The sequence below is a fragment of the Ceratotherium simum genome, chromosome 10 (assembly GCF_057802395.1).
Source record: "Ceratotherium simum simum isolate JZ-2026a chromosome 10, ASM5780239v1, whole genome shotgun sequence".
Taxonomy (NCBI): Eukaryota; Metazoa; Chordata; class Mammalia; order Perissodactyla; family Rhinocerotidae; genus Ceratotherium; species Ceratotherium simum.
Genome location: NC_141909.1, coordinates 49,233,415 through 49,244,061, shown reverse-complemented (window position 1 = coordinate 49,244,061; position 10,647 = coordinate 49,233,415).

Sequence of the window (10,647 nt, the reverse complement as noted above, 5' to 3'; positions counted from 1 at the left end):
CAGGCAATCTCCTCTTTGGATAAACTAACACAGAGATCTTTACCATGCAGATTGCTTCTTCTTCTGGGGAATGGAGTGGGCCCACATGACAGATTACCCTACTGGTACTGGTGCCTGACCAGGTAATTCCAGACTCGTTGATTAAGATTACATTTCTGAAAGAGGTGGAAACTGCAATTAGATCAGGTATTAAATCTAGGTTTGGTATCACGGGCTTTAGCATGAGAGAGGCCATTTGGTGCCTGTGGTTTTCTTTTTTAACACTACATCCTTTTTTCCTACATTAATTACTGATTCACAATTAGCAGAAAGAAAATCATGCTCGATCTACAGTTTTCCATTTAAATGTCCAATTACATGGAAACTTTATATCAAACGTATGACTAATTCATCTTATATTTTATCATTTTTATAGATTAGGAGTAGGATGTATGAGAAAATATAAAGACACTGGTCAATGGGCTTTGTTTTATACATTTATTTCTATCTTTTATTTTTACCAGCTTTATTGAAATATAATTGACAATTAAAAATTATATATATTTAAGGCATACAACATGGTGGTTTATTTATTAAATGTTTATTGAACACCTACTTAATGCTTAGTGTTTGGAAAGGATTGCATAGCAAAAACCAGACTGGAACCTTGCACTCAGCCCAATGGAGAAGGTAAGCATTTATCCAATAGTCACAGAAATGAATGTAAAGGTGCAAACATAATATATGCTTTGACTCTGAGTGGTACATACTTCTATTAGAACATGTCAGAGCAGATTTATCATATTAGAGAGGTCAGTTATGTTTCCTTTAGGAAGATACAATTGAACTGACATCTGAAATATAAGAACAAGTTTATTATTTAATAAATCTTTATCTAAGAGTAGTAGAAAACAGCATTATATTCAGGTGGAACCAGATGGGCAAAGACCTTCTGGCATGAGAAACAAAAAGATGGCCAGTGTGACTGGAGTGGGGAAGTGAGAGATGATGGCTAATGGAAGAGGTAGTGCTGAAGAGAGATAAAGAAAATCCTTAGAATTTAGTGATAAATTAAATGAGCGTCTTATGAAAAAAGAAAAGTCAACTAAGATTCCTAAGTTTCTGGCTTATAAAATTATGTAAATTCACTGAGATAGATTAAATTGGAAAAGAATTAAGTTTTATCTTTTGGCATAGAGAGAGGAAAACTTGGGATGGGAGATGGAATGAAGAAGATCAGCAATTTGGTTTTGTACATTTGAACTTTTATTTCCCCTTAAAATAACTAAAAGAAATATGAAATTGGACAATGAGTGAAAGAGTCTGGAATTCAGTGGAGAGTTTTAGGTAAATTTCTTAGTCATTTGCGTAAAGATAAATATTGAAAGTTTGGGCTTCAGGAATAAATAGCAAGAGGAGAAAGGATCCTGGTATTGAGACTTTGGGAACTCTAGGAGGTTGAGACTGAAAAGGAGATAGAGAGGTCAAGGCAGCAAGGGCAGCCCCAGGAGAATTTTGTAGTACAGAAGCCAAAAGAAGACAATATCTCAAGAAGGAAGATGGGTCAATAGTGTGCATTTCACAGAGAAATAAATTAAATGAGGAGTATGTCTTACATGAGGTACCTAAAATAGTCAAACTCATAGAAGCAGAGGGTAGAAAGGTGGTTTCCAGGACCTGTGGGGAAAAAAGTAATGGGGAGTTGTTATTCAACAGGTATAAAGTTTCAGTTATGCAAGATGAATAAATTCTAGAGTTCTTCTGTGCAATATCGTGCTTATAGTTAACAATACTGTATTGTACACTTAAAAGTTTGTAAGGGGGTAGATCTCATGTCAAGAGTTATTACCACAATAAAAATAAATAAATAAGTGGGGAGTAAAAATGTCCATTGGCTTTAGAGACATGACAGTGAATGAAAATATTTATGTGAGGCTTTTTGAAAAAAAGTAGAGAGAAAGCTGTTTCAGGATGGATTGATGAGTGAATGAAGGGTGATAAAACAGGGAGAGCAACTCTAAAAAGATTGAAAAAGAACAGTTCAAAGGGAAGAGTTTAAATCCAAGAAAGCACTGTAGGTAACACACTCTTCAACAATGCTAGCTATAATTTCTAAGAGTAAATAAAAATATTAATAGTTTTCAAAGATTAAACATTAAATGGAATTTGCAGATAACATATGGGAAGTGCTGGAAGAGAAACTTTTGAGGGTTGGAAAAACAAATCAGGACCTCTGACTTCTCAGGTTTTGTTTAAAACCACATTTTTGTTGTTGTTGTTGTTGCTGGTATAATATGCATTCAACTATTAGATTTAGCAACCCATACTAAATAAGCCAATGTACAGAGTGACTTCAGCATCATGGCAGAGTAAATTGTTCCCTTTGTCTCTCCCTCTATAAGTTACAACAAATCAGGCATCCATTGACTGACAGAGGATTCCCTACACAGCACAACAGGATGCCTAAGAGATCCATGCATCTATACTCTGAAGGTGGGTGGACTGGATTACCCAGAGACAGTGAAACTAGGGGAGCAGGTCGCCCTCCCCTGCCAGCAGCCCTCCAGGGTGAGGGTCCTCACATTGACCTGAATGCCTGTGAGAAAACAGGTGCAGTTTTCTCCCTGCCCACCTCCCAGCAGATCTAGCATGCATGCCCCTTCCTCTCTCCCAGCGGTGGCCAGATCTTTCTAACAGTGGGGATAGTATACAAAACTTGGATTTTCCCAGCTGGGGAGAGGTGACTTGCTCTGAAATTTCAAAACACAGTAGTTAGTGCCAGAGACCAGAGGCTGAACAGTGAGCAGCAACAAAAATCTCTCCCTATTTAGCCCCTGATCCTCCCCTAGCAGTGGCAGATGGAACCTGCTACCAGAGGCTTCAAGAACCACAGCAGAACCAGTGAACCAGCCCCCAGCAGCAGCACCCCTGACACCAGCTCCACCAACAGCAGGGGCTGCATACAATTCTCTGGGTTCCTGGGACCTTGACAGCAAGAGAAACAGCAACACCTGTGAAACTCAACACCCCTGGCAGCAGTGCAACCAGCACCCCCAGACAACTCAGGAGGGGCAGAACAGGTGGTGCATGAGACAGCTGCCTCTGAGACTGTGGAGAGACTGCAGAGAGCCCGTGGAGGAACACAAGACCCAGGCAACCCCAGAAGCAGTAGATGTGCTCACAGCCTGGTGACCCTAGTGGCAACACCTGAGACAGAATGAACATCATAAGCAGCAAGGCACCAGCAACCCCAGAGGCACAAGCGACATGAGGAGAGCACCAGCAATGCCCTTGGATGAGGCAGTGGAGGGTGGAAAGTGCAGGCTCTCAAATAGAACCAGAAGGAGCTCAGACCAAAATAACCAAAGCTATACTCAAATAAGAAAGGTGGTCACTACCACAAATGTGCTGGTAGAGGATCAATTTGTCAAACACCATGACAAACTATAATAACACAGCAAAACAGAAGGAGAATGACAGCTTTCCAGAAACCAAACTTGAAGTCACAGAAGATCACAATCTAACTGACAGAGAATTCAAAATAGCTGTCATAAAGAAACTCAATGAGTTATAAGAAAACTCAGAGAGACAGTTCAATGAACTCAGGAATAAAATTAGTGAAGAGAAGGAGTATCTCACTAAAGAGATGAAACTCTAAAAAAAAAACAAAAACAAAAAAACAGAAATTCTGGAGATGAAGAATTAATGAAATGAAATATAATGTAAAAAGCATTAAAAACAGAGCAGACCATTTGGAGGAAAGAATTAGTGAGCTTGAAGATAGAAACCTAGAAGTGATTCTGGTAGAGAAGGAAAGAGACCTAAGATTTTTAAAAAAATGAAGAAATTCTTCATGGAATATCTGACTCAATTGGGAAAAGTAACAAAAGGTTTATAGGTATCCCAGAAGGAGAAGAGAGGGAGAAAGGAGCAGAGAGCTTATTCAAAGAAATAATAGCTTAGAATATCCCAAACCTGGGAAAGGAACTGGACATACAAGTACATGAAGCTAATAGAACTCCTATACCTCAAGGCAAAAAAGACTTTCTCCAAGGCATATAATATTAAAACTGTCAAAAGTCAATGACAAAGAAAAAATATTAAGGGCAGCAAGAGAGAACAAAATAACCTACAAAGGAACCCCCATCAGGCTTGCAGTGGATTTCTCAGCAGAAACACTAAAAGCTAGGAGAGAGTGGAATGATGTATTCAAAATATTGAAAGATAAAATCTATCAGCCAAGAATACTCTATCGGGAGAAAGTATCCTTCAGATCTGATGGAGAACGAAAAGCTTTCCCAGACAAACAAAAGCTGAGGGAGTTTATCACCACTAGACCTCCTTACAAGAAGCGTTGAAAGGAGCCCTCCTATCTGAAACAAAAAAGTAAAGGTTTTCAAAACCTTGACCAAGGAGATAAATATAGAGACAGAATCAGAAAATTGCAGCTCTATATTAGTACAGGTTATTAAATACTCAATTATAACATAAAAGATAAAGAGAAGGAAAGCAACAAAAATAACTATAACCACTACAGTTTGGTCAAAAACTCACAGCACAAAAAAGAATAATTTGCAACAACAGAAACATAGAAGAGGAAGAGGAAAGGGATGGAACCTACATAGGCTAATGGAGCTAAGAGGCTATTAGAAAAACAACTATCTCATCTATGAGGTTTTTTGTACAAACTTCATGGTAACCACAAAATAAAAAAATTGGAACAGAGTCCCAAATCATAGATAAAGAGAAAGTAGAGAAGAACATCACAGAAAACCACCAAACTAAAATGGCAGGCAGAAATATAAGGGGAAAAAAAACAATGGAAATATAGAACAACTGAAAAACAAAAGATAAAATGTCAGTATTAAGTCATCATATATCAATAATCACTCTAAAGGTAAATGGATTGAATTCACCAATCAAAAGACACAGAGTGGTGGGACGGATTCAAAAACAAGAACCAACGATAAGCTGCCTCCAGGAAACACATCTCAGCTCTAATGAAAAACATAGGCTCAGAGTGAAGAGATGGAAGATGATACTCCAAGCAAATGACAAAGGAAAGTGAGCCAGTGTAGCCACGCTTATATCAGACAACACAGACTTCAAGAGAAAAAAGATAAGAAGACACAAAGTCAGGCTTTATATAATGACAAAAGGGGCATTCCACTAAGAAGACATAACACTTATTACCATATGTGCAGCTAAGACAAGAGGACCAAAGTATATAAAGCAACTATTAACAGACCTAAAGTGAGAAATTGACAGCAACAAAATAATAGTGGGGGACCTCAGCACCTCATTTAGATCAATGGATAGATCATCCAGACAGAAAGTCAATGATAAAACAGTGGCCTTAAATGAAATACTAGACCAGATGGACTTCATAGTTAAATATAGAACATTCCATCCCAAAACAGTAGAATATACATTCTTCCAAAATGCACATGGAACATTCTCAAAGATAGACCATATGTTGGGAAGCTAAACAAGCCTCAATAAGTTTAAGAAGATTGAAATCATATCCACAACACTACGAAACTAGAAATTAACTACAAGAAAAAAGCTGGGAAAATAAGAAATATATGGAGACTAAATAACATGCTACTGAACTACCATTGGATCAATGAAGAAATAAAAGGAGAAATCAAAAAATACCTGGAGGCAAATGAAAATGAAAACACAACACACCAACTCTTATGGAATGCAGCAAAAGGGGTACTAAGAGGGAAATTTATAGCAATACAGGTCTACCTCAAGAAACAAGAAAAATCTCATGTAAACAATCTTACCCCACACATAAAAGACCTAGAAAAAGAAGAACAAACAAAGCCCAAAGTCAGTAGAAGGAAGGAAATAATAAAATCAGAGCAGAAATAAATGAAATAAAGACTAAAAAAAAAAAAATAGAAAGTATCAATGAAAATAAGAGTTGGTTCTTTGAGAAGATAAACAAAATTGACAATCCCTTAGCCAGACTCGTTATAAAAGAGATTAAAAATTTGGATAAATTCTAAGAATCACACAACCTCCTAAAATTGAATCAAGAAGAAATAGAGAATCTGAATAGAATAATCACAAATAAAGAGATGTGAACAGTAATCAAAAACCTCCCAAAAAACAAAACTCCAGGACCAGAGGGCTTCCCAGGTGAACTCTACCAAACATTCAAAGAAGATTTAAGATCTGTCTTTCTCAAACTATTCTAAAAATTGAAGAGAATGAGATGCTTCCTAACTCATTCTTTAAGGCCAACATTACCCTGATAACAAAACCAAATGAGGAGAACACATAAAAGGAAAATAACAGGCCATTATTACTGATGAACATCAATGCAAAAATCCTCAACAAAATATTAACAAATCAAATACAGTAATACGTTAAAAGGATCCTACATCATGATCAAGTGGGATTTATTCCAGGCACGCAGGAATGTTTCAACATCACAAATCCATGAATGTGAGATACTACATTAACAAAATGAAGAATATAAATCACATGATCATCTCAATCGATGCAGAGAAAGCACTTGACAAGATCCATCCATTTATGATAAAAACTCTGAATAAAATAGGTATAGAAGGAAAGTACCTCAACAAAATAAAGGCCATATATGACAAACCCACAGCCAAAATCATACTCAATGGTGAAAAACTGAAAGCCATTCCTTTGCAAACAGGAATAAAGCAAGGTTTCCTACTCTTGCCACTCTTATTCAACATAGTACTGGAATTTTTAGCTAGAGCAATTGGGCAAGAAAAAGAGATAAAAGGGATCCAAATTGGAAAGGAAGAAGTAAAACTGTCACTATTTACAGATGACATGATTCTGTACTTAGAAAACCCTAAAGAACCCACCAAAAACTATTAGAAATAATCAAGAAATATTTAAAGTTGCAGGGTATAAAATCAACATAGAAAAATTAGTTGCATTTCTATACATTAACAATGAAATTTCTCACAGAAAGAGAAATCAAGAATACAATCCCATTTACAATTGCAAGAAAAAGAATAAAATATCTAGGAATAAACTTAACCAAAAAGGTGAAAGACCTATATACTGAAAACTATAAGACATTATTGAAAGAAATTGAAGAAAGCATAAAGAAATGGAAAGATATTCCATGCTCACGGATTAGATGAATAAACATAGTTAAAATGTCCATATTATCTAAAGCAATCTACAGATTCAATGCAATCCCTATCAGAATCTCAATGGCGTGCTTCAGAGAAATAAACAAAAAGTCCTAAAATTTATATAGAACAAGAAAAGACTGAATAGACAAAGCAATTCTGAGAAAAAAGAACAAAGCTGGGGGTATCACACTCCCTGATTTCAAAATATACTACAAAGCTATAGTAATCAAAACAGCATGGTATTGGCACAAAACCAGACACACAGATCAATGGAACAGAATTGAAAGCCCAGAAATGAACCCATACATCTATGAACAGCTAATCTTCAACAAAGGAACATACAACGGAGAAAGGAAAGTCTCTTCAGTAAGCGTTGTTGTGAAAATTCGACAGCCACGTGCAAAAGATTGAAAGTAGACCTTTCTCTCATACCATACAGAAAAATTAACTCAAAATGGTTTCAAGACTTGAATGTAGAGCCAGCCCCGGTGGCCTAGTGGTTAAGTTCAGCATGCTCCACTTCACCGACCCAAGTTCGGTTTCTGGACCCAGACCTACACCACCCGTCAGTGGCCATGCTGTGGTAGAAGCTCACATAAAAAAGGAGGAAGATTGGCAACAGATGTTAGCTCAGAGTGAATTTTCCTCAGCAAAAAAATAATGACTTGAATGTAAGACCTGAAACCATAAAACTCTTAGAAGAAAATATGGGCAGTACACTCTTTGACATTGGTCTTAGCAGTATATTTTTGAGTATCATGTCTCCTCAAGCAAAGGAAACAAAAGAAAAATAAATAAATGGGACTACCTCAGACTTAGAAGTTTCTGCACTGAAAAGGAAACCATCAACAAAATGAAAAGGTAAACCACCAACTGGGAGAAAATATTTGCAAATCATATATCCGACAAGGGGTTAATTTCCAAAACATATAAAGAACTCACACAACTCAACAACAAAAAAGTGATCAACCGGATCAAAAAATGGGCAGATGATATGAATATTTTTCCAAAGAAGATATACAGATAGCCAATAGGCATGAGAAAAGATGTTCAACATCACTAATTATTAGGGAAATGCAAATCAAAACTACAGTGAGATATCACCTCATGCCCGTCAGAATGGCTACAATTAACAAGACAGGAAACAACAAGTGTTGGAGAGCATGTGGAGAGAAGGGAACTCTCATACACTGCTGGTGGGAGTGCAAACTGATGCAGCCACTATGGAAAACAATATGTAGATTTCTCAAAAAATTAAGAAGAGAACTACCATATGATCAAGCTATTCTATTACTGGATATTTATCCAAATAACATGAAATCAATAATTCAAAGAGATTTATGAACCCCTAATATTCCTTGCAGCATTATTCACAATAGCTAAGATGTGGAATCAACCCAAGTGCCCATCAACATGTGAATGGATAAAGAAGAAGTGGTATATACATACACAAGAGAATACTACTCAGCCTTAAAAAAGACAAAATCATGCCATTTGAGAGAACATGGATGGACTTTGAGGGTATTATATTGAGCAAAATAAGTCATACAGAGAAAGACAAATCCCATATGATTTCACTCATATGTGGAAGATGATAAACAAACAAACACATGGATGAGAAGAACAGATTAGTGGTTACCAGAGGAGAAGTGGGTGGGAGGAGGGCAAAAGGGGTAAAGGGGCACATATATATAGTGATGGATAAAAACTGGACTGTTGGTAGTGAACACAATGCAGTCTATACAGAAACTGAAATACGGTGACGTACACCTGAAATTTACACAATATTGTAAGACGATATGGCTCAATAAAAAAATTTTAAAAAATGTTAATGTAACACCACTCGTACTATTCTTAATATAATTTATAATATAATTGGCATATCCTGGAGGAAATATCATTTCTGGGAATAACATAGCATTTTGTGGAAAGTTTATTTAATATCAGAATACTACTGAAATAATCCATTATTGTAACTCTGAATAGTTAACTAGACTTGGTTCAGAATTTCTATTTTTAAGCACATATTTATTGACTCTATTTCTACAATACTGAATTTTATGTGACATTTCCAAAGCTGATACAAACATTTATATAAACATGAATATGTATGTATATAGTTGCACACACATTTTTGGAATATCTCAGATATAACAGTATTTTTTATTTGTGAGGTAGGTGATAGGTATTTAAAATCATCTGTGAACAAGTTTTATTTTTAATAAGTTCCTTGATATCATGTATGTGAATTTTCCTTTGGTATTGAATACCACTTCACCTTTACTTAGATTTATCCCATTATTTTCTTTTTTCAAATGAAAATTAGGATTAATTTTTCTAGGAGAAAATCAACAATGTACTAAGTATAATAAAATACACTCAAGAAAATAGAGCTGAAAAAAATACATTTTATGACACAATAAGGTGTGAATGATTGATGTAGGTAGTCAGGATATATGGCAAGGAGATAGAGAGTAAGACCTTGTAGAGACAAACTAATCTGGGCTAACTGTCACATTGCACACATACCAGCTGATCATTTAATTTTATTGAAGTTTAATTTTTTTGAACTACCTGGAAGTCTAACCAGGTAACAGAACATAATATCTGGAGGTTATAAAACCAGGCTAAATGTTGTTTATCCATGAAAGCATTAGGCACAAAGAATATTCAACAGAACAATGGGGGTAAGTGGGCCCAGGGCAGGAGAGTAACAAAGGCTGGGAGAAGTTGCTGTTTCTCAGCAGCTAGCAGAGGCCTTGTCACCAAGCTAGACTTCAAAAATAAAACTCAAATTTTTGAGCATTGGGGAATATTCAGATTTATGTGGGGCTCCAACCTTGGATAACATAAATTATTAATATGAGGCATTGGCTCAGGGGTATAAGATAGCAGAATAAGAATTTAGCACCATAACTGTAACAAAAAGTTCCCAAAATTGGGGAAATTAACAGAGCTAGATACATATCTAGATTATCAAAATTAACAAAAGTAAACTAAAGTTATTTACTATTTACAGAGAAATTAAAAGAAAAACCTCTCAGAAGCGTAATACGTCCTGTGCTGGTTCACGAGGACTTTACATGGGACTTTCCTGGGAGGAGGTGGAGATTATAGAGTTGTGATAGCACAAATGCAGGGACTGAATGTCCTTACTCATGTTTCTGAAGTTAAAACCTGCTTGACATTTTATACTTTTGGTAGTGGAAACCTTAGGATAATGGATGAATCCTATTTATACCGGATGGTGAAGATTAATGAAATGGTGTCTTGGAAACAGAAGGTCAGTGAATATCTTTTACAACTCTGCACATTCTTCCTCTCTTCCATTTGTAGAAATACTTAACATTGAGCTTTAGTTGATTGCATTGCACAAAGAGAAGTTACAACAAGCAAAAACAGATACAAAAAGTTATCTAAAGAGATACAAAATAATATTCTAGTCCATCCATTAATCTGATGTGTGACAACTATAAATTCTGATTTAATAATTTTAGAACATGTGACAAGAGTAGCTATTAGATGTAGGGGT